Source organism: Callospermophilus lateralis, chromosome 17, assembly GCF_048772815.1.
Source record: "Callospermophilus lateralis isolate mCalLat2 chromosome 17, mCalLat2.hap1, whole genome shotgun sequence".
Taxonomy (NCBI): Eukaryota; Metazoa; Chordata; class Mammalia; order Rodentia; family Sciuridae; genus Callospermophilus; species Callospermophilus lateralis.
The window spans coordinates 35,528,466-35,551,569 of record NC_135321.1 but is presented as its reverse complement, the minus strand read 5'-3'; the positions used below and the strand labels follow the sequence as shown (position 1 = coordinate 35,551,569).

General features: G+C 34.7%; 1 protein-coding gene and 1 pseudogene across 4 annotated transcripts in view; one reads left to right on the top strand and one right to left on the bottom strand.

Annotated features, from left to right (window-relative positions):
* Galnt1 (polypeptide N-acetylgalactosaminyltransferase 1) overlaps positions 1-23,104 on the top strand; it is a 114,344-nt gene that overhangs the window by 5,560 nt on the left and 85,680 nt on the right. The gene's annotated exons all lie outside the window — the stretch shown is intronic.
* Positions 19,767-20,169, bottom strand: LOC143382531 (putative fatty acid-binding protein 5-like protein 3 pseudogene; annotated as a pseudogene).

Here is a 23,104-nt window from a genome sequence, read left to right as displayed (position 1 = left end):
TTATTCCCTTAAGAAGGTATCTGCAGAGATCAAGTACAGTTTCTCAATTTATTCTTTTGTGGATCATGCTTTTGGTGTCAAATCCAGGAATCCTTTCCCTAGACCTGAAGATTTTTCTCCTGTGTTTTTTTTTTTTTCCCTAAAAGTTATTCCTTATAGTTTTACATGATCTATTTTGAGTTAATTTTTGTGGTATGAGACTTAAGTCAAAGTTTATTTCTTTATTGCCTATAGATGTTGAATTGCCTCAGTACCATTTCTTAAAAATGCTGTCTTTCTTCCATTGCTTTTGTATGTTCACCAAAAAATAATTGGGCATATTTGTATAAGTCTACTTCTGGATTCTCTTTTCTGTTTCATTATTCTGTGTATGTCTGCCAGTACCACACAGTTTTGGTTACTATAGTTATATGAAAAATTTTTAAATGGAGTAGACTGATTCCTCCCACTTTATTCCCTTTTCAAAGTTTATTTAGTTATTTATGTTCCTTTTTCATTAAATTGTAAAATAATCTGTATCTCCAAAGACATTTTGCTGTGATTTTGGTAGACCTGAATCCATTTGGGGAAAATTGACATTTTTACTATATTGCATTTTCCAATTTTTGAGCACTGTATTGTCTGTTTATTTAGATCTTTGATTTCTTTCATTAACGTAAGTAGTTTTATCATGAGTTCTATACATATGATTTCTTAGGGCTAGGAGTATAACTTAGTAGCAAAGTACTTCCCTAGTATACACAAAGCTCTGGGTTCAATACCCAAAACCACAGAGGGAAAAACAGTTTTCTTAGATCTGGTTGATTTTTTTTTTTTAGACTTTTTTTTTTGGTACCAGGGATTGAACCCAGAGGTGCTTAACCACTGAGCCACATCGCCAGCCCTTTTTTGTATTTTATTCAGAGACATGATATTACTGAGTGGCTTAGGCCTTGCTAAGTTGCTGAGGCTGGCTTTGAACTTGTGATCCTTCTGCCTCAGCTTCCAGAGCTGCTGGGATTACAAGTGTGCAACACTGTGTCCAGCTAGACTTTTATATACATGAATATATAAATAAATTTTTAACAATTGTAAGTGGTGTTGAATTTCTAATTTTAGTATCCCTTGTATTCATTGCTAGAAAAGTAAAGAAAAAGAAAAGTAAAATTAATTTCATATGCTGATCTTGTATTTTATGATCTTGTTCACCTACTTATTAGTTGTAGGAGTCTTTTGTAGATTCTTTGGATTATTTTATGTAGATAATCCTTTCTTCTGCAGATAGAGGTAATTTTATTTCATTCTTTTTATTCTATATGCATTTTATTACCTTTTCTCACTGCATTGACTAAAGTTTCTTCTACTGTTTTGAGAAAGAAGGATGAGAAAAGACATCTTTGCCTTGTTCCTGACCTTGCAGGGGGAAAGTGTTTATTCTTTCACATTAAATATGTTAAGTGTAGAGTTTTTTTTAATAGAAGCTTCTTATCAAGTTGAGGAAGTTTTCTATATTCCTATGTTTTTGAAGATTTTTTTAAAAAAATATTTTTAAGTTGTTGCTAGATCTTTATTTATTTATTTATATGTGGTGCTGAGAATCGAACCCAGTGCCTCACACATGCCAGGCAAGTGTGCTACCACTGAGCCCCAGCCCCTGCCCTTGAAGATTTTTTTAAATTTTAGTAGATGTTGAATTTTGTCTTTATGCATCGATTTGATATAATCATGTGATCAATTGATCATTCTTTCCTTCTTTCGTGCTTTTTTACAGTGTCCTCACATATGCTAATTACATAGTCCTGAGCTACATCCCTAGCCTTGGTTTTTCTTTTTGATACGGTGAATTCTGTGGATTGAGTTTTGAATATTGAGCTAAGTTTATCCCTGGAATAAACATCACTGGATATACCCTATCATTTTTTATGCATTTCTGAATTTTTAAGATTTTTGCATTTATAATCGTGAGGGCATTTAGTACTAAAAGTTTCTTTCTTGAAGAGCACTGCTTTAAACTTGTGTTCCACAAATTTTAATATGCTGTATTTTTATTTTCATTCAATTCCCATGTATGTTTTTATTTTTCTTGAGACTTTCTCTTTGATTCATGTATTATTCTGAATTGTGCTGTGTTATAAGTGTTTGGAGATTTTCCTGTTAATCTGTTTCCAGTTTGATTCTATTATGGTTGAAGAATATAACTCTGTATGATTTTAGTTCTTTTAAATTTGTTGAGGTGGTACATATATGCAGTGGAATGTTACTCTGTCATAAAGAAGAATGAAATTATGGCGTTTGCTGGAAGATGGATGGAATTGGAGACTATCATGCTAAGTGAAATAAGCCAATCCCCAAAACAAAAGGCCCAATGTTCTGCTATGTGGATGTGAATTCAGAATAATTTGGGGGGTAGTGGGATAGAAGTTCACTGGATTAGACAAAAGGGAATGAAGGGATGGGAGGGAGATGGGAATAGGAAAGACAATAGAATGAATTGGATGTAATTTCCTGTGTTCCTGTGTGAATACATGACCAGCATAACTCCACATCATGTACAACCAAAAAAAAAAAAAAAAAAAGGGAAGTTATATTCCATGTATGTATGATATGTCAAAATACATTCAATTGTCATGTATAACTAAAAATAACAAATAAAAATGGCCCAGAATATAATCTGTCTTGTATATGTTTTGTGGGCACTTGAATTTGTTTTCTGCTGCTGTTGGGTGGAGTGTATTCTAAGTGCCAATTAGATTCTGTTCGTTGATGATTTTGTTGGGTTCTGTATCTTTGCTTTTCTTTTTCTTCTTCTGCAGGGTTGGGGATTGAACCCAGGGCCTGTGTATTCTAGGCAAGTGCTTTGCTACTAAGTTATACCCACAACCTTCTGCTCATTTTCTGTGTAGGTATTTTATTAACTATTGATAAAGTGTTGTTCAAGTTTCTAATTATAATTGTGGATTTGTTTATTTAAGTTATTTCAGTTTTTGCTTTATGTATTTTTCAACTGTTTCATACACATATAAGGTTGTTGTGTCTTCTTGGTAGATTGTCCTTTTTTCATTATACAGTGTCTTCCTCTGACTCGATAGTCTTCTCTTTGCACTGAGTTACTTTACCTGATGTTGACATAACCAGTACTGCTTTGTTTTGATTGTTGATCTAATATATCCATTTTGACCCTTTTTGACTTTTACCCTGCTTATTCTGGTACATTTGAGGTAAATTTCTTGTAAACAGCATTTAGTTGGGTCATATTTTTAATCCATTTGGCTAGTCTCTGTCTTTATTGGAGAATGTAGACCATTTATATTTAATGTAATTATTGCTGTATTGGGACTTGAGTCTAGTATTTTAGTTTTTTCTTGTTTCTTCTTCTTTTTTTTTTCTTTCCGTGACTTCTTGTGCTTTGCTTGAATATTTTAGAATTTTTCTTTTTTCTTTCTTTTTTTTTTCTTTTGGTGATGTTAGAGATTGAACCCTAGGGCTTTGTGCATGTGAGGCAAGCACTCTACCAGCTGAGATATATCCTTAGCCCCTAAAATTTTTCATTTTGATATTCTATACAGTTTTTGAGTGTAATTTAAAAAAATATTTTTGTAGTTGTAGATGAAAAAGAATGCCTTTATTTTATTTCTTTATTTTTTTATGTGGTGCTAAGGATGAAACCCAGTGCCTCACACACTACCACTGAGCTAAAGCCCCAGCCCGAGTATAATTCTTTATATAGATCTTGTTTTGTTTTAATTGGTTGCTCTAGATATTACATTTATCTTTATAGAGGTTATTTTATCTGCTAGTGTTTTAATTTTACCTATTCAATTGATATAGAAACCTTCTTTTTACATTCCTTTACACTTCTGTTTATAATTATAAATGTTTCTTCTACATACACACAAAACATGAGACAGTGTTTTAATTTTAGCTTTCTGCGTCAAAAATAAATTAGAAAATCCCAAACCCTTAGTATTTACCCATATTTTTGCTTACTGTGTTTTTTCTTGAGGTCTCAAAATTCCTTCTTTTATACATTACTTTATTTTAAAAACTTCCTTTATTCCTTCTTGTGGAGTAAGTCTTCTGAAGAAAAATTCGTTTAGTTTTCCTTCATTTGAGAATATCTTAATTTCCCCTTCCATTTTCTGTGGGTATAGGATTCTGTGAGGATAGTTCTTTTTCTTTAAAAGACATTGTGCCACTTTCTTCTGGTTTCCTTAAGTTCAGATGAGAAATCCATTGCATTCAAATCATTTTTCCTCTGAAGTTAAGGTGTATTTTTCTCTTATTGTTCTTTGGAACTTTTTGTCTTTTTAAAATTTTCTGAAGTTATCTCTGGAATAAACCTCTCTATCATGCCATATAATTCTTTTATATCTTTCTCAATTCTACTTACTAATGTTTTGTTAAGGATTTTTGCATTTATAATCACAGGTCATTTAGCACTAAAAGTTTCTTACTTGCAGAGTACTGTTTTAGCTGTGTTCCACATTTTTTTTCCCGAAATTTATGGTACTTCATATTATGCGTTTCTTTGGGTTTATCCTGTTTGGGGTTTACTCAGCTTCCCCGTGAATTTGTTTAAAGATTCTAGTAAGGAAGCACAGCTATTTGTATACCCTTGACTCAAGAATTGTCCTCTGTCAGAGAAGGTTGTTCTATTTCATGTAAATTGAACACAGTCTGAAGTAATGAAACTGCTTATCAGAAGAGCATGAGAGTTTCAACTTTTACCTAGTTTGGGGGTATAAAAGAACTAAAACAGCTTTGCTATTGGGCATGAAAATAGGTGGTAAGATGATTTCTGATCAACATCTTGGGAGAGTAGTGAGAAAGTAGAGGCGGAAAGAGGGTGACTAATTATAGACTGAGAATCTTTGATCAGGATTGGAAGTTCTTTGATGAGCAAACTGTCAGTGCATGAGATGTATAGAGAAAGGATCTTTTGTGGCAGAAGCTTTAGACTGCTTTTAAGTTAAAGGAGGGAATGCAACCCTGTCAGCTTATCTGCTGGTTCTTACCCTGTAGAAGACTCTGGCCTCCAGAAGGGAAAGTCTGAAGAGTATTAGGGCAACTGTGAGTTGGTTCAGACAGATGGGAATGCTGGCTTTTGATAATTGGAGATGGGGCTGCAAAATACAACATAGATATCATTGACCATATGCCACACACTATTCTAAGAGCTCTACTTACATTTATACATTTGTTCCTTATAGTAAAATTACATGGTTTGGCAAAGATAAGTGGTGAAATGGGGATCTGCACTTGTTTTTCTGTTTGTTTGTTTGTATAACATGGCATTAGAGCTCCAGAGTTTACTGTCTTTAACCAGCAAACTAGACTGTCTTGCTAGGAGGCAGGACTGAGAGGGGCTTTGAATGCTAAATAGAAGAGTATGGATATTTGGAAGGCAAGAGGGATCTGTTGAAGGGTTTTGATGAGCGTATTGACTGACATTATCAAAACTAAGCTTGAATGTATAAGTAAGTTTCTTTAATAAAAGACTACAGGTAAGAAATGAGGCTAATGGACTTTTTGCCCAGATGACTTGGGTGCAGGAACATACAGATACATTTTTAGAAGTGGAATCCAATGTTGTCACTGGGTGAAGAAAGAGAGAATTGAGTCTCTTGACCTGAGTGGATGCCACCATTAAGTTTGAGGATAGTTAATGAATGTGCCTTCCCTCCCCCCTCCCACCCGCCCCTTTGGGTAGAGCTGAGGATGGATCCCAGGGCCTCATGCATGCTAGGCAGGTGCTCTGCAAGTATTGGAGAATGACATTTCAGCAGCAATACATACGTCAAAAGATTTTAATAATACAGAGAGTCAGGGCAAGAGGATTTCCAGTAAAAAGAATGGTATATACAGAGGCCATGTAGCATAAGAGAGCTCATTTTGTTTAAAGAACTGAAGGATCAGTGTAACTGAAGGGCCTTTAGCAGAAGGGAAGAAGAGTGAGATGAAGGTGGAAAAATTACTGTGGATAGCTGGTGCAGGACCTTGTCCTCAGTGTTCTTGAAAGATTTTGAGCAGGAAATAGCACTGCTTGTGTATGTGTAGTGATGGCAGAGAATTTTGTTTTATCAGAGGAACCAGCCATCTTGATTTTTCAAGTGAAATGTCTTGATTTTTTAAATGTTGGCAAATCATTCAGTTTTTTAAAATCTTTCTTGGGGGAGACAGAGAAGGGGCAAAACTCTCATTTTTGCATAGTTTTTAGTCTATAAATTATAGCCAGGGGAAAGAGCTGGTAGAGTCAATTGGTGAGTGTGAAACAGTGAAGAGGAGTGATTTGTGGGACAGGGAAACCAAGGATATAGAAAGGAATGTAATTATGTGTATAAGTAGAGAATATTATCCTTGAAAAGGAGGAGAGCCTTTGAGAGAGAGGAACAAAGGAACTGTGAGGTAAAAGTGAGGTGGGAGGAACTTAAATCTGATGAGGTAGGATTTCTTTGCAGAGCAGGGATTATGTTAGAGGACTTGTGAGGGTTTGCATAAAAGAAGGTGGAAGGAGAGGAGCTGTAAAGAATGGGGCACCATCTGGCTAGTTAGCATGAGTTTACAATGAACTAAGCAGTGTTTCCAGAAATTTCTATGCTATATTAATATCCTGAAGTAGAAGTGCATAATGGTGTTTGTCTAGGGTTAGAGATTGTAAGACTAAAAAGTCCAATCTATTGAAGGATATTTATGTGTGCCAGAGTGCATAATTATAAAGGTTGTATAACTTGTAGGTTGGTAGCTGAGCCTAAACTGGAAACCTAGTCGGGAGGTGATTTGCAAGTAGATGGAGAAGAGCAGGTTTGGCAGGGGTGGAATCTAAGCACCAGCTGGTCAGGAGACCATGGTTGAGAAGTATTTTGTCTAGGTTTAGTTTTGACTGGAGTGTAAGTTTAAGGTGTAAATGGGCAAGTTGGTGGTGGGCCCTGAGATAAGTCATATCACCAGGATTGAGTCTGCTAAAGGCAAGCTTGAGATGGGGTTGGAAATGGGGAGGAAGATGGTAGATCTAGTGCTAAAATCAGCTCAATGGATAGTGCCAAAAAGATCAGTCTCTGTATATGAAACAGATATTTTAGGGGTAGGGCCTAAGTCAAGTGGCAGATTTTGACTAATTCACATTTATGATATGTTATAGCATTCACATGGAAAATATCTTATGTAAATTACTCTCATATATAACCAAAAAAAGCAATAAAATAATATGTCAAAAGATCTGGAGTGATCCATTCTGCTTAGGGGAAAAAAGATGGGGTCCACCTAGGTCCACGTAAATCATCTCTTACGCACCAGAGATGATTGTAAGTCTGGACCAGTTGTGTTCCCACTTTATTACAGTTCCCAGACTTGTAAATGGCCGTGAATAATCTTGCTGTAACATTCCTTGGGAGCCTGAGTACTTGTAGTAACACTTTCTGAGGGGTCAAGTACTTGAAAAAGTCTTTAGGTTTTTTTTTTTTTTTTTTAAAGCATTGCTAGAGCATTTTTTTTTAATGATCAGAAAGTAATTCTATGGCAACAAGCTCTTGTCCACCTCTTACCCTCCATACGAAACTAAAAAAAAATCAAAATGATTGTGAATTTAGGGAAGCTCTCTTCTCTCCATCTGATGTCAACATATTTCTTCATAAAACTATTATTGGGAGAGTAGGAAAATTTGATACTTTTTTGTATTATTAAATAGTGGGATTTTTTTAAAATAGAAAAATAACATGTTTATATGATAAAATATCCTGACAGTACCAGAAGGTTATAGTGAAAAATGATTGTTTCACCTAAGTCATTTTTTTTAACAATGTAAATGGAAGTCATAAATCTTTCTGGGCCACATGAGAGATATCTAAAATGTATTTTTATGAAGTATAATATTATGAAAAGATGTGATAATTAAACTAGAGGGGGAAGAAAACATCAGTTGGGTGTGACTTGCTGAGAGACATCTTTAAAAATTAAATTTGAATTGCATTTTGAATAATGGAAGAAGGTAGGGATATATTTTGGAGAAAGAGGATGCTGTGAAAACTGGGGGCGGGGAGAACTTGGGAAGAATTTAGGATATTGGGTGTTACATACAGAGGTTAAGATAAGTTACCGCAAAGAGAGAAACATGAGGAGACTTTCACATTATCCGGGCCCTAAACTGGAATTTTTTTACTTTCTCTGGAGACCAATGTGAGCAGTAGCTGGATTCAGATTGGGCAGGAAGGTAGAAACTAGTAGACAAGTGACAGTAGACTGGATCTAGTAATATAGAATACAGTAGTAAAACAGAAGTTGTGGAAAAAATTTTCAAGAACTTTAAATGTGAATCAAGCCAGCTGGATAACTTGTATTATTCTCTAACTTCTGAATAATCTCTGCCCTGAAATATTATTGAGCAGTCATAGACTTTCCTTGTAAGCTTGAACCATCTATATGCCAAAGTATGTTGATCTAAGGAAAAAGGATTTCAGCGAGAAAGGTTGGGGGGAAGGAAGAGGAGATCATTTGGACTTGATTCTTTGTGGAAGATCTCCTGTTGTGTATAGACAACACCAGTAAACCTGAGGTTGAGTGCTTTTTTTATCATACAACTCTTTGAAAGTGACCTCATCAAAATATTTGCCCTTGAATTTCACTAAGCAGAAGGTTTTAGAGTAATTGGGTTCTCTTCCTTCAATTTAATTTCTTATACCACAGTTCTCTATTTCTCTGGGGCATTCCCTCACATTCATGTACTGGAATAAACCTTGTCCCATTGCTCATCACATCTTAGTCTCATAGTTTGGCAGAGAGACAGATGTTCTGATTAAATATCCCTTGTTGAAAATGCTTGGGACCTGAAGTGTTTTGGAATTTGAGGGATTTTATATTTTCAGATTAAAGTTGTTCATTTTGTATGAGTAAATAATAATATAGTATGATAAATAAAATAAGAAAGATCCTCATTATAATTTACTTATTAGAATGACAGGGAAAGGGATTGTAGTTGTGTCTCAGCAGTAGAGTGCTCGCCTAGCATGTATGAGGTCCTGGGTTCGATCCTCAGCACCACATAAAAAATAAATAAATAAAATAAAGGTATGGGAAAAAAAATGACAGGGGGAAAAAAAAGAATCGCTGGCTGCATATTTTACCTCATTTATTTCTTTAAAACAGAAAATGAACACCCATTTCATGATGCTGACTTAAGACTAAGCCTTCATGGGGCATTATTATTAGTTCAATTGCAGATACTCCTTCTAATGAGAGCTACCCAGTGAACAGAGTAAAAGAAGCTTTCTAAACAGATCCCTAAACCTACCACAGAAGAGCAGTAAGTATATATATAATGCTTATGTCATATAAAATTTTTCTCATCTCCAAATCTCAGTTTTCCAGATGTCCAATTTTATTTTATTTACAAAATAAAATATCATTTTAAAACATTTCTTCTGGCTTTTTTTTTTTTTTTTTTTTTTTTACATAGCAGTGTTTATAAATTGACAGATTGCCACTGGCATTTTGTTTTACGTTAAATCGTACCCTCATTTTCTTTGTTATCTATGTTTGTCTTTAGAAATTTGATCCTCAATATTAGTGGTACTCTAGAGGATATCTACATTAAAAGCTTAAGTTGAAATTGAATTTTTATGTAGAAATTTCAGGTCAATTAAAGTACAGTCAATATATGCAGTGTATATAGGATAACCTGAGCTTAATAGAGCATTATTTCTGAGGCCTACCTTGTAGAATGTGGAAATAGCTTTGTTTTTCAGACTTCTTTGAGATTCTGGGGTTCCCTGTCACCCCTTGGATAGGGAAGGGTTCCTTTACCTGGAACCCATTGCTATTGCTTAACTACTTCTCTCTTATAGGACATTAAAAATACTTCTGAAAGTTTTAATTTTTTGCTACCTTTAAATTGTCATATTGAGACAGTATAATTTATAATTGCTATTCTCACAGTGGTCATAAAAATAATGATATGAGTAGTTAAAATAAATAATTCCAGGGAATTTTATTCTGAATTATTTCCCAGTTCTTCCTCCAACAAGTTTTGTTCTTTAAAAAAATTTGTGTCATAGGAGCTGGGAAGTAGCTCAGTGGTAGAAAATGAAACTGGGTTCAGTCCCCAGCACCAAATAAATAAATAATCTTTGTGATACTTGCTATCCTGCTGCAAAATTTATTGGTATAGATTTAAAATTCTTTATTTTTCTGTAAATTTGGAGAGCTCTAACCACCCGTGAAAGACTCACAGGAAGGAGGATGAGGAAAAGCAAAGGGCCTTTATGATAGGGTAGATGAACTCTTTATAATTGTGTAAGTGTGGTATGTCCCTATTGCCTGTAGAAAACATGGTACAATGGCCAGCATGTTTGTTATTGAAAACTTGCTTTATGCACCCCCCCACTACAGTTTTTCTTCTAAATTAAGCTAATTTGAGTAGTAATCAAATAGTTTTTGTTTTTCAAAATCACTTTAAACTTAAATATATGACTGCTGATAGAAATAAGTGGGAGCAGGTAGTTACTTAAACATGATTCATAGTTAAATCAATTTAAAATGTGAATGTTGACCTTCTGATAGTTGTTTTGGCATAACCAATTTTGTGTTCCCTCCAAACAGTTTTGTTTTTAAAAAAATGTTTGTCATAGGAGCTATGGATGTAGCTCAGTGGTAGAAAATGAAACTGTGAGTTTAGTCCTCAGCACCAAAATAAATAAATCATCTTTGTCATACTCCAGTCCTGCTGCATCATTTATTGGTGTAGGTTTAAATTTCTTTATTTTCCTGTAAATTCTGAAAGTTCTAACCAGTCTTGAAAGACTCAAAGGAAAGAGAATGAAGAAAAGAATGTATTCACCATAGGCTGGGGTGAATATACTGGATAAGCAGTTCAAGAGAACTACTAGAAAAGTATATGAATAAATAAACTATTCAGAGCTTGTGAAAATTAAGAACATTGTGGGGTTAAGGAAGTTGCAGTATAAACAGCTAGTATATAATCGAGCTTCTCACATAACAGAAATAAGCTCAGTTGATTAGATATAATCAGAACTAGTAATATGGGGATAATTTTTTACTGTTTAACTTGCTCTGTGCAGTTGCCAGCTGGAATGTTAAATCCAATTTTCAGGTTTTGACTGACCTTAGTAAAAATTTAGTGTTTAACATAGAGCCTTTCCTACCTTTAAATATTGGTCTGGGGAACTGAGACCCTTCCATTCCATGGATACCAGACACACCTTCCATTCTTACGTAAAATCGTAACTTGGATATTCCTTTTAATATTGTCTTTTACAGAGTGGCTTTAAAAATTATAAAGTGCTTTACAGATTACCATATATGGACTATGTGTGGTTTTATATGCTCAGTGTTAGACTCAGTGATAGAAAGACAAATGAGACATAATTCATACATGTAAAAGATTAGACATAAAAATAGCTACAATAAGAATAAAAAATGTGATTCAGCCAGGTTTGGTGGCGCATGTCTGTAATCCTAGTTGCTGAGGAGACCGAGGCAGGAAGATCTCAAGTTCAAAGCCAGCCTCAATAAAAGTGAGGCGCTGAGCAACTCAGTGAGACCATCTCTAAATAAAATACAAAAAAAAATAGGGTTGGAAATGTAGCTCAATTGTCAAGTGCATCTGAGTTCAGGCTCTGCTACCAAACAAAACAACAACAACAAAAACCCAGTGATTCATTTGTTTTAGTCATTTGCCTGATGATTATTAACTACTGTAAATCAGGCACTGTGTTCAGTACCGCAAATTCAGAAATACCTTCAAGAGACTCATAGTCAAATGGGTAAACCTGGCCTATAAAAGCACAACTACATGACATTAATAAAGGTGCCATAAAACAGGGAGATATTGGTGAGTTCTAGCAATATGTCAGCAGACATAGCTCTGGATCCTGGGAATGCAAAACCTTTGCATTCATAAAACTTTGACCTGGATCTTTAAGTTTGGTAGATGGAGAAACAGGACATTTTAGATGGATGTGGAGTTAGGGAAGCAAGAGAAAACTTGACATATTTGGGAATCTAAGAGCTGGTGGATGTAACTGAAGAGCAGGGCACTTGAAGCAGGCGTGGAAGGTGAAGTACCGTTGATTCTGTGATGGGCAGAGTCCCAAAGATCTTAGCCTGGAAGGCTTTTCCTGTAGCTGGCTCCTTGCTTTCCCCCATCTCCTTCCTCCTCAATACAGTGCTTCAGAGAAGCCTTTCCTGAGGAACCAGTGTAATATAGTAACACAGTCACTTGAACACACCAACTCTTTTATTCATGGAGTTTCTTATTAGTGTCACTTTTTTTATTGTGTATTTCTGAACACTTGACTACAGTCTCATGAGAGTACAACATTGTCTGTCATATTTACTGCTATGCTGGATCGTACCGTAACGCAGGCATTTAATATATGTTGAGGAATGAATGAAAGTGTGGATTTTTTTAAACTATGATTTGTGTTTTGTTCTATAGATTTGTGCTTCTTATTGTCTTCTAGACCATTTTGCATTTTTAAAAGTGATTAATGACCCCAAAAGTTTATTTTGTGGGAAATATATGTTGATATTTATTATATTAAAGACAAAAACTAAAAATTTAAAGGTAGTTCATTTAAAGTACTAAGTTGAGAGCTGGGGATATAGCTCTGTGGTAGAGCTGCTTATGTATATACATCAGGCCCTGGTTCAACCCCTAGTACTGCAAAACAAACAAACACTCCACAAAATAATAATCTGATTACATATTAGTGTATTTATTTTTACAAAATAATTTAGCAAACAAAAAGTAGTGAGAAATTTGACATTGTTTTTATATTTGTGTAAAACACAGTATCTGCCTTTCTTGTACCTGGATTCTCATAATCTTTTTAATCAGTCTTTTGATGCTGCATATCATGTAGTCCCTGCAACTCTGCTGTATACTTAGAGAATAAGAATAAAATTGCAAATAACTTGATATAGTATAAAAATGGTTTTGACTTTGCAGAAAGGGTTTTGATGATTCCTAGAATGCAGGGTAAATCCCTGTACTTCACTTGAAGAATTGATGCTAGAGGTAGTTTTCAAAATTCTTAGTAGCAGGAGTACATTTTCAAATAATATGTTGAACTCACCTTCAATGTATAGAGACAGAGTGGAACTCTTTGGGTTAAAGTGCATATGTGCTGGGACTAAGGGGGTGGGGAAGTTTCTGGAGTTTTTCCTTTCCCTTTCCTTCTCATTCCTTGGCTAAATCACTACATTGGCCAAGGGATTGATATTTCCAGTGTAGGAATATTGTGTTAGAGCAAGAAAGGCATTTGAGCATACTGTGGGGATTTAATACGTGGTACCATACTTTATAGTGTTTTATTTAATGGCCTTTTAGTGTATGTCTTATATAAACACTACTAACACTGTAATCATTGAAATATAAGTATTAATATGTTATTAAGGCCATTTTCCTGTAAGTATATAATCATTAGTTTGCTTTCACACACACACAAAAACATTTTGTTTCTGGGGTTTATTTTCCAATTTTGTAAAGCCAGTAAGAAAATTTTAATGTAATTTACAAAAATTTTAAATATCTTAGGTTTTTAAAAGACAGTTTATTTTCTTTGCATACCTGGTAATATATAAAGGTAAGGAGTTATAGGGAGCTGAATTTTGGAAATTGGGGAGACTAAATATACTGACCAAATATAGGAGGGATTCTCATGGTCTATAGAGATTAAGGGAGAATGGCAGTGAGCAAGAGCAAGACTAGAGCTTGGAAGTGTTTTAAGTGCCATTATTATTATCAGATTTTATGTTGCTGTGTTAAAATACTGTATTTTGGGGCCTGGGGATATAACTCAGATGATAGAGTGCTTGCCTCACATGTGCAAGGCCCTGGGTTCAATCCTTAGCACCACACAAAACAAAACAAAACAAAACAAAAAACCTGTGTTTGTCTGCCTTGGGAACCATTCTCAATTTGGTCTTTTTTTATTTGTCCATGAAACAATTTGTCTTGAAAAGGGGATCACAGCAAAAGTTTCCTATAAAATTTTTATTTTTTATAAGTAAATCCTATGTTTAAGTTTTGTATGCCCTGTCCTTTGGGAGTTTTATCTGACAGACAACTTAAAGTGGCCTCATTACTATCACCATTTATCATTCATATCATTAAAAAGAGAGATGGAAAAAATGAAAAAAAAAGATGATTTGTTGTATTATATAACACAATGTTTATTTAAAATGTTAGCTTTAGTTTTATTTGCTACCATTTAATAGCAAAAACTTGAAAGATAAAAACCATAAAAGTAATTATAAGGCTACAAAGTACTATCTTGGGTTTTGGAGTTCAGTTTTTTAAGGTGTGATTTAATAGCTTTGTACCAGTTCCTTCAAAGAGAAGTAAAAAAAAAAAAAAAAAAAAAAAAAACATTTTAAAGAGTTAATAGGGCATATCTCCATGAAAGATAGAATCAGATAATTGGACAAGTTGCCTTCTAGGTTAGGTATAACATTCAAAGAATTGACTAATAGAAATACAGTTAAATTGTAATTATCTTTAGAAGTGTTTGTGAAAGATAATTTTGCTTATTAAATCATTCTTTGAGTGAACATCAAGTACTGACTTTGACCATATTTTTTTCGTGTTTATTTTTAGATTTCACTTATTTTAATTTTTTTGAATAGGGAGCACTTTTTGAGCACCATCTCCAAGTATTAATATTAAAGTGTGCCCCAGTTTCTTTGAAGTAGATGGAGTCATGTAGTAATAACATATCTGTAGGCTGCCCTCCTTGTTACCTCACACTAAGAGGAAAATGCTCATAGTTCCTTATAATTTTATACTTAATAAAATTTAATTGGTGGTATGTTGTAGGGAAATATGAAATGTTTTAGTAATAGCTACTTTGTAGGATTGTAACCACTATGCCACCACTAAGTGTGTGTGTTTTTTTGTTTGTTTGTGTGTGTGTGTGTGTGTTTGCTGGAGATAGAACCCAATGCCTGGGGCATGTTAGGCAAGTTCTTTACCACTAATTTACTCCCCCAATCCCAACGCCAGACACTCTTGATCCTTTTATTACCCAGTCAGTTGATTTTTTTTTCCCCACTGTGTTTACTTCTTTCTATAATATAATCCAGTTTACTTATGTTTATTGTTTGCTGTCTTTTCTCCCACATAGACACTTTACATTAATTTTTGTTTAGTTTTATGGTTATGTGCCAAGTGCCTAGAACAGTGTTTGGAAGATACTTGTTAATTAGCTTTCCTTTGGCTTTAGGTAGTAAAGGTACATTTCATTTGGGGAAAAATAGTCAGCTGGCCAACTGTTGCAGCTCATAGAAGAAAGGTTTCTTTTTCTGGCAGTGTGGCAGACTAGACATTCAAATAGGAAAAAAAAAAGGTCTACATTATAAAACATTAATATTTTTTACTGGACCAAATATTTAAAATATCTTAAATCCATTGTTGAGTTTGAGTACAAGTAAGGCAGCTCCTCAGAGACTATTTTAGTTGGTCTTTGCTTTGCCTTCACCAAAAATAACTTAAGAGGAAGAAAAGTTTATTTGGGGTTCATGGATTCAGAGTCTCAGACTATAGAATGCCAATTCCATTGCTCTGGGCCCAAGATGAGGCAGCATATCATGGTGCGAGGGCCTTTCTGAGGAAAGCTGCTTAGCTTATGGCCATGTCAGGAAGCAGAGATGGGGAGGAAGTGCCACTGGGAAGATACCCTTCCAGGGCAGTGCCCACTCCCCTCAGTCCCCATCCTCAGTTATGTCCTACGTACCTGTAGTTAATACCTAGTCTATTCAAAGCTAGGGTGGACTGATTAGATTATAGCTCTCATAATTAATCGTTTCACCTCTGAATATTCTTGTATTAACTGGAGCTTTCAGGAGACATCTCATATCTAAACCATAACAGAGTTGAAAAACAAGAAACCTTGAATCCACAGAGGTTATGTAGTAGTCACACTACCAGGGATACTGTAGATCTCTGGAACCTTAGAGATTTGACTTCTGCAGGTAACTATGGGATATCAAGAAAGATCAGAAGTAACATCTAGAGACCTGGAATTCCCTGAAAGATATCAGTGGGTAAAACTAGGAAAAAATAGAAAACTCATCCACAAATAGGAAAATAAACAAGGTGAGAAATGAATTACAGTATAGGGGGTAGAGAGAGAAGATGGGAGGGGAGGGGAGGGGGGATAGTAGAGGATAGGAAAGGTAGCAGAATACAACAGTTACTATTATGGTATTATGTAAAAATGTGGATGTGTAACCCATGTGATTCTGCAATCTGTACTTGGGGCAAAAAAGGGAGTTCATAACTCACTTGAAGCTAATGTATGCTAATGTATGAAATATGATATGTCAAGAGCTTTGTAGGGTTTTGAACAACCAATAAAAAAAAAAAAAAAAAGAAAACATTAAAAAAAAAAAAAAAAAAAACTCATCCACAGTGCAGGGAGAAGTGTGGGATGGGAAAGGGAAAGTTGCCTAAGCTTGTTTTTCACTGAAAGGATGAATAGTCTTCCCTGAGAAGTTAAAACTACAAATCCGCTCTAACTGGATTTTGGGTTAAAGTTCCTACTACCTGAATGGTAAAACCAAAAACAACAAACAAGCAAAAAACAACAACCATCCCTAGCCAAGAATTTAGTGAAAAGTGGTCTCAGGTTAGGACTGAGAACCAAATCAGCTCCTCTCTGGAGAAATACAGGAACACAGGCCTCAGAGAGATAACGCAGGTGAAGTTTCAAGAACATGAGCTTACAATGAAAAAAAAAATACTTCAAATAAGTGACAGTGAGTTAATGAGCAGAGCAAGAAAACTGTACAACCGGGTATTTAAAAATACAGATATTCTAGTTGTCAGATTCAGAATATAAAATGTTTAATGTGTATAAAGGGTAAAAATATGTGGCTAAGGAACAAGAGACTATCAAAAATAGGTAGGCAAGCTCAATTCAGCAGTGTGTAAAGGAAATACTACATATTGAAAAGAGGATTTTTTCCAGGAAGGCAAACTTGATTCAGCATTACAAAAATGTATTAATGTAATTATTCACATGAACACTTTAAAGTTTTTTAAAAAAAGATGCAGAAAATGAATTTAAAATTTTTAATTTAAAATCAACAGCCTTTTATGGTAAAAATCTCATTACAGACAGAACAGAAAGGAAATTCTGTGACTTGATAAAGGATATCTATGAGAAACCTACTGCAGATATCATACTTGATTAATAGCATTCCTTTAAATACAAGAACTAGTACAGTATAGAAATGTCCATTATACTTTATCTCCAGCATTGCATTATGTCTCCATTGGAAATACGAGATAGTGCAATAAGGCAAAAAAAAAAAGTTATAAGGCTTTATTTAGGAAGTCACCAGGTGGTCATTCTCTAGAGTCAATATGAATGTCTTCATAAAAAATTCAAAAAGACCAGATAAATTTTTTGGATTTATGATAGTTCCGTAAGGTGTTTAACATAAGCTTCATATAGTAAAATAAATTCTGTTACTCTAAACTACATACAATAAAAAATATAATAAGAACATTTCATAATAATTAAAGAGCTATCTAGGAATAAATACTTAAAAGGGGAATTTGAGAGCTTTCTATCATTATAAAAAATAACAGAGACAAATCTTTTTTGTTTGTTTGTTTTTTGGTACCAGGGATTGAGCCCAGGGGCACTTGACCTGAGTCCAATACCCATCCCTTTTTATATTTTATTTTGAGACAGGGTCTTGCTAATGCTTAGGCCCCCACTAAATTGTTGAATCTGATTTTGAACTTGTAATCTTCCTTCCTCGGCTTCCCAAGCGCTAGGATCACAGGTGTGTGCTGCCATTGCCTGGTAAGATAATCTTAAAAGGAAGAAAGGTTTTTTTGGCCCACAGTTTCAGAGGTTTCACTTCATGGTTGCTTGGCCTTGTTGCTTTGGGCCTGTGGTGTCATAGTACATCATGGTGGGAGCATGTGGCAGAAGAGGCCTATTTATTTCAGAGCTCTGTAGGGAAACGAAAAAGAGAAAGACAGAAAAGGAACCGGGTTCTAATAACCTCTTGAAGAGTATCTCCCTCCTCCCACCCCGAAGATCTAACTTCCTCCAACTGGGTCCTATCCCTTAAAGATCCAACCATCTCCCAGTGCACAGGGTGCTGATAAGCTTTAATGTATGGGCATTTTGGTGACAAAAATTCAAGATCAAACTATGCAGGGAGGGCAAGATCTTTAAATCAGGAAAGTTGTAAATATATTGAAGGACATTAAAGAAGACTTAAATATATGTGGGGACATGGTTATGTTTATTGAAAATATATGTTAACCTGTCAATAAAGTGTAAATTCATTGGTATTTTTTTAAAAAGCCCTGCAGAATATGATTTTATTTGTTTTTGTGGAACTTGACAAGTTAATTGTAAAATCCCTGAAGCAGGCACTTGTTCTACAAGATTTTAAGACTTAGTATAGAGTGTAAGGGTGTAGCTCATAGAGAACTTGTCTAGCATGTGCAAGGGCCCTGGGCTGTGTTCCCTTGCAAATCGAAAGCCAGACTGGGCAACTTAATGAGACTGAGTTTTGAGATAAATTTAAAAAGGGCTAGGGATGCCACTTAGTGACAGAGTGCCCTTGGAGTCAATCCCCATTACCTAAAAAACAAAAACAAAAATCAAGTATGTAGTAGAAGAAATTTCTAACACATAAAGGATCTTACTCACAATATACAATATATTTGTTAGTACTCACATGTATGTAAATGTGAAAAAGCTAAATAAGGAAAAGGAAGAGCCATTTCATAGGAGAAAAATTGAGAAAAATTGGCACTTTGTTATTAATAAAATGCAGATTTAAAAACTATACTGACAAAATTGTGAAAGTTTGACATTATTTGGGTATAGCATTATCCATGTATGCCTCTATGACAGCTGTCAGCAAATTTTCCTTAAAGGACCAGATAATAAATATTTTTTGCTTTGCAAGCCAAAATTCTCTTTCACAATTATTTATCTTTGTCATTATAGTGCAAAAGCAGTCATAAGCCAAATATAAATGAATGGGTGTGGCTATATTCCCACAAAAATTGTTTTTACAAAAATAGTTTGCCAATCCTTGTTTTGTGACACTGTAGTTAATGAACTATTAATGCATAATTATGGATGAGTCTTAAAAACATGTTGGATTAAAAAGGGAGGAGAAGAATAAATTGTAGTATGATTTCATTTATGTAAATTCCAGAGGGGAGCAATGTAAAGGGTACAGATTTATGAATTTTACTATGGTTACTGGGACTTGACTAATTTTGAATTCTGGCCTTGACATATATATTCTGTGACTTTGGTAAAATTACCTATTTTCTTGGGTGGGGTGCTACTGGGGATTGAACCCAGAGGTGCTTTACCACTGAGCCCTTTTATTTTTTCTTTTGAGACAGGATCTCATTAAGCTTCTAAAAGCCTCACTAAGTTGGTGAGGTTGATCTTGAATTTACAATCCTCCAGCCTCAGCCTCCTGAGCGAATCTCTGGGATTACAGGCGTGCACTACTGTGCCTGAAAAAGTTTTTACAGGCGTGCACCACTGTGCCTGAATTTTTAAAAAAGTTTCAGCTTTTATTTATTTATTTTTTCTGGAATGTTTTTATTTTGTTTTTAGCACAAATACAAACCAACACTCTGAAATAGTTGCTTGTAAAGTATTTATGATAAGGATAATTGAACACAGTAATGGGGGAAAAAATGTGGAGATTTGCTCATTGAACTGAGCTGAATTAGCGATTCTTACAGCTAATTGCTGTCTAAAGTGATGACGGAATTTTTATTTTACTTTTTCATAGACCTGCGTACAGCTGTCAGTTATGCACAAAGTGGGACACCAGCAATTTTCCATCTTTCCATTTTCTTGTTCTTGTGTTTTCCTTCCTATCCCACTCCTGGTGTTGAACCCATATACCATCTGTAAAGTTGCAGGCAGTCTTAGTCTTTCTATCAGCTGTATTTTCTTCAGACTTCTTTCCCAGGGTACGAGAAAACTGTTTTCAAAGAGCTTTCCGTCTTTATAGTGCGGTTTTTGCTATCACAAGTGATTACAGTATCTGGTTTAGGCATCACATCCATTTTTCACAGTGTTGGTTTCATTCCTACTTCCTTCATATATATTCATCAAAGCCTTTGCCACCCACCAGGTGCCATCTTCCTTTCAGCTGCCAGATGTTGACCATGGTGGGAGTATAGACATACGTGCACAGCCAACAGAGATGGGTGTGGCATGGCGAGCATTCTATGCCAAAATGTTATTTCTTATCTGTAAGTTGATGAGCATAGAAGACCTACCTCAGTAAGTTGTTGGGAAGACCATATAATATAGTGCCAGTAAAAATGTTTTGTACATAATAAGTACTCAGTGACTGTTATACTTTCATTCACCTTTAACTTATATCCTGTTTTTAAAAAGAGCCTTTATTGATTTGGGAATTGCAAATACTTTTTTTTATCCAGATTTGTGTAGCTATAGCTAATATGTGACTATACTAAGCCCTCAAATATTTGCACCCTAAAGTCTTAAGTAATGTTTAATTTTCTTTACTTACCACAGTTTGTGGTAAGTAAAATAGCCCCTCTGATGTTTTTAGTGGTACACTTAAATCACCAAACTCACTGTTGCTTGCCAAATACTTGGCTAAAACAGTTTCTGCTGTCACTTAACCTTTCTCTTTAGCATTGTCCCTGACTGCTTTCTCAGAACTCTGTCTGCTTTTGTTTTAGTCACCACTCTCCCTGACCTCTCAGACCCTCTAGTTCTGTAAATGTCAATGTTTTAATCACCCTTAAAACTTGCGACTGTACAGCTTTCTTGGGTGCAAAATGAAGATAAAACCTACTTTAAAGGGTTGTTGTTAGAGTGAAATTCTCTAATGAATAATTTTCGTGGAGGAACTCTGTACCCATATATTCTGATTTAATTATGCTGGGATGAGGTATGGTATAAAAACAAACACAATTTCATGAGTAGTTCCTCTTCCATTTGAACAGCAGTGATATGTAAATATAATACCTATGGCACATTGCAGCCATTCAGTCAGTTTCTCCTTCCATCTTGTGTCTTGCTGCTGTTCTCCATACCCTTCTATTGAAACATTACAAATTTGTTTTTACTCTCTCCTTTCTAACAACAGTAACATTGTCTCACTTACTTTTGTTCTCCATGGTCTGAGTGAGTAAATATGGGCATGCCCCAAGTTTATGGAAAACTAATGTTTGTAATACTTGGTCTGCCAAAGTAGAATATAAAATCCATTGGCAATCTTAATTTATCTTTTAGCTATTTGAAACACATTTAAGTCATATCTTTATTTTAACTTTTGTGTTTTAGAAAATTCTAACATATATAAATGTAGAGGGACAAGTAAAATAAATTTTCTTAAACCTGTATCCATCTTCCAGATTCAACAAAGACCAAGATTTTGCCCTTTGTGCTTCACCTCTTAATCTCCTCTCCTCTCTCTCTCCTGTCCCAAGAGCAAGTATTTTAAAGTGGTAGCCATTTTACTTCCAGTATTCTTCAGTATGCATTTTTTAAAATGAAACTCCCATGTCCAGTGCTGAGGATTGAATTCCAGGCCTCACATAATAGGCAAGCACTGTACTACTGGGCCATATCCCCAGCCCCCAAATGAGAACATTTTAAAAGAGGACCACAATGCCATTACTTATTATTATTATTATTATTATTATTATTATTATTATACTGTTTTTATTTTGTGTATTGCATGTTGAACCCAGGGAAGCTTTATCACTGAACTACATCCCCAGCCCATTTAAGTTCTAAATTTGAAGCCTGGTTCTTACTAAGTTCCTGAGGGTATTACTAAGTTGCTGGGGCTGGCCTTGAATTTATGATTCTCCTGCCTCAGCTCCCTGAGTTGCTGGGGTTATAGGCATGTGCCTCTCACACCCAGCACAATGTCATTTTTTAAAAATATTTTTTATACCCTTATTTTTATTTCTTTATTTTTATGTAGTGTTGAGGATCAAACCCAGTGCCTTACATGTGCTAGGCGAGTGCTTTATTGCTGAGCCCCAGCGCTAGCCCCACAATGTCGTTATTCTTAATAAAATTAACAATAATTCCTTAGTAGTACCTAAAACCTAGTCCATTATCATATTTCCCTAGTGGTCCCTAAAGTGTCTTTTTAAGTTGGCTTATAGATTCAGAAGTCACACACGGTCCACACATTACATTTATTTTTTATAAAAAAGCTCTACTTAGGAAGAGTAAAATACCTGGTTTTTAGGATTTTTTTCCCTCTTCTTTTTCATAATTCTCCCTCAAGATTAGCATTCTTTATAATGAAACCATAAACTTTGCTGTATCAAGTGAAGGTTTCATCTTCTCTTTTAAGACTTCTGTGCTTTTTGTTTGTTTGTTTTAAGAATGAAACATAGCACAGTAAAATGCAAAACTGAAAATTACAGCTAAGTGTAACTATTCTGAACTTTCTCATTAGTGGCATAGCATTATGTTCAGTGTTATCATAAGATTGTGAAAGCTGAAACATTATTTTATAGTTATTAAAAATATGCTTTTTGAAAACGCTTACATTTATCTGTAAAATTTTTGTAGTTATTCCTCTTGGCTTTATGGTTAAAGAGGGAAGCTTGAGACTAGGCTATAATATAATATTTGTATTTGGAATAGATTGCTGTGGGTAAACTTAATTATATTCTCTGAAACTCAAGTGGAAAATGTCATCTGCAAAAGTTTATTTTTTAGTAGATATTTTTATTGATAGAAAGACAAACATACTTAGTGTTTTTAATAAGGCAGGGAGAGATAACCCAAGGGTTTAAAGGTTTTTAGTAACATACAATTTTGAGAATGTAGATGAGATTTTTAAAAAGTAATGCAAAAAAATGTTTTGAGCTATTGATGTGAATTAAATAGGATTATTTTGGAGACTTTTCCAACAATTTACTTAATTTCCTATTACATTGTTGAGTAAATAACAGCTTAATTGCACTATTTTTGTTTGAGAGCAGGAAGCAGATCCTATAATCTGTCCCTGTAAAAGCTGAAAAAAAAAAATCTCATTAAAATGTACTGAAATGTCACCCCTAAAAGGGGTCTTAACTGGTATGAATTCAGAAGCTTGAGAC